Raw genomic sequence first — 2,688 nt, 5'->3', positions numbered from 1 at the left:
TAGATAATACTTCAAGCCAGAACAGTGTTTAAGTATACTGAAGTGCTGAATTCCAAAATATTGGTTATAATTTTAAAACGGAGTGCAATCTGAGGGGTGCCTGGGTGGCTCAGTCAGTTAAGTGTCCAACTTCAGCTCAGGTCATGACCTCACAACTCTTGAGTTTGAGCCCCGCGTCAGTCTCTGTGCTGACAGCTCAGAGCCTGGAGGCTGCTTCAGATTCTGTGTGTGTCTCTCTCTCTGTCCCTCCCCTGCTCACGCTCAGTCTCTCTCTCTCTCTCTCAAAAATAAATAAACGTTAAAAAAAATGGAGTGAAATATGAAATGTGTAAACTGGTGGCAAAATCTGATTTTTGATATTTTACTACATTAATCAAACACATTGGTTGTACTAAAATGGGCAGGTCTGTCCATAAGGTAATAAAAACGATTTACTAATGGCTTCAATAGAGTGTTACATCAGTCTCTGATAATTAGAAGAAGCACAGTAGATAACCACTTGCCACGTGTAACAAGTGAATGTGAACCTTTCTTTTAGGCTTTTCCTTGCCTGCTATGAACTTAGAATTGGATTTAAGTAGGAAAAACACTTGACATTATACTGAGTAGCAGAATCTCCACTTCAAGCTTCATTAAAGAGAATACATGCCATCTCTTCCTCTTCCATATCCCTTAGTTAAGATATAAATTTGGTCAGTGGGGCTGGAGCCAAAGAGGCAGGCTGTGTGGTTAGGACATTGGTTACACACAGGAGAACTGACCGTTGGATTGGAATTGAAGGAATCAGCAGAAATTCATGGTTTTTAACATATACACATAGATGGAGAGATGAATGGATGGATGGATAGATAGATAGATGGATAGATATGGATGTGTATATGTGTGAGTGTGTCATATTTCCTAGTCTGCTGAGAAGACCTAAAAGCCATGACATTCCAGTACTAATGATCACCATGGTCATGGTTTCTAAATTACATTCTCCACTAAAAGAAACCAGGACACTTTAAAGAAATGACTGATTTCAGGGCTGCTGCAGGGAAATAGCAGATGAGCCTAGAATGTGGTGTTGTGCCAGAAAGTAAAGAAGTGTTCAGAGAATGTTGGGGCGTGTCAAAAGGACATAGGAGCCAGCCTGAGGCGCTAATAAGGAGAGCAACAGGTAATAACACACTGAATAAAACAGAAATCCATGGGGCGCCTGGGTGGCGCAGTCGGTTAAGCGTCCAACTTCAGCCAGGTCACGATCTTCTGGTCCGTGAGTTCAAGCCCCGCGTCAGGCTCTGGGCTGATGGCTCGGAGCCTGGAGCCTGTTTCCGATTCTGTGTCTCCCTCTCTCTCTGCCCCTCCCCCGTTCATGCTCTGTCTCTCTCTGTCCCAAAAATAAATAAAAAACGTTGAAAAAAAAATTAAAAAAAAAAACAACAGAAATCCATGAGTCCGTACAGATAAAAATTAATTTATAAATAAGTGAAAGGAAATGAATTATAAGGATTCTAAATAATAAATATAGAGGGAATATTGGAATTAGAAAATCACCACTTGGAAACTATCATGGCACTAATTTATTTAATTCTGAAATCACCAGTGGGTGCTAAGACTAATGAGTGAAAATTTGATGAAAACATAATATTTAGACAATCCCAAAGGATCTGCCCACAAAACACTTATTCATTGCTTTTTAATAAATGAGTAATAGTTATTCATTTTATAATAAAATAACCAGGAAGATAACCAAGGGACAAAAGGGAGCAGCAACAGTAATGGGACAAATAAACACTATGTGCCTCCTGATATTATACACTGAGAGGAACACACATCACTTCCATAGTATTCCTGCCAGAAATGTATAATCTGAATCCAATCATAAGGAGACACCAAAAAGAAAAAAAATTGAGAAACATTTCACAGAGTAAATTTTTAAAACTGTCAATGTCACAAAAGATAAGGAAAGACAGGAAAGACTAGGGAACTGTTCTATATTGAGAGAAACTAAAAGAAATGACAACTAAATATAACACATGATCCTAGATTGGATCCTGGACTATTAAGGATATTACTGGGTCACTATTGGGACAGTCAGCAAATTTTGAGTGCGGTCTGTGGATTAGATGATAGCATTGTTCAACATTAATTTCTTGTAGTTATATAAAAGAGAGCATTTATTTTTAGGAATTATACATTGAAGTATTAAGGGGGAATAACTCAAATGGTTTAGGAAAAATTAGGAATATCCATGAAAGAGGAAATGATAAAGCAAAAGTGGTAAAATGTTAAGGTAGAGGAGGCAAAATTTGTCAATGTCTTGACATGTTCTTTCTCTAAGGCTTGCATATTAAACTGACAAAAGACAGATTAACAGGAGAAAAAGATTTATTCATGTACACATGGGAGCCAGTAAAAGAAGTAGCTGGCTTCTTAAATGGTTTAAGGTAAAGGCCTATAGAGTAAAAGCTTGGTTGGTGAACATAATTCATTCCAGAAACATGCTTGTAATCCAAAGCACTTGTATATCACAGTGAATTTCCCCATAAGAAATAAGGGGAACTCAGATGATTTGTTCCACAACCCAAAAATATTCATATAAAAATGATTATAGTACTGGAATATAATATAAAATAATAAAGAAAATACAAAATAGAAAGAAAGGTAAATAAATTAACCTGCACTTACCTTGAAAAGCATCATGAC

Source organism: Panthera pardus, unplaced genomic scaffold (assembly GCF_024362965.1).
Source record: "Panthera pardus isolate Hobbes unplaced genomic scaffold, ASM2436296v1 HiC_scaffold_24, whole genome shotgun sequence".
Classification (NCBI taxonomy): domain Eukaryota; kingdom Metazoa; phylum Chordata; class Mammalia; order Carnivora; family Felidae; genus Panthera; species Panthera pardus.
Note: the sequence above shows the minus strand (reverse complement) of the source record.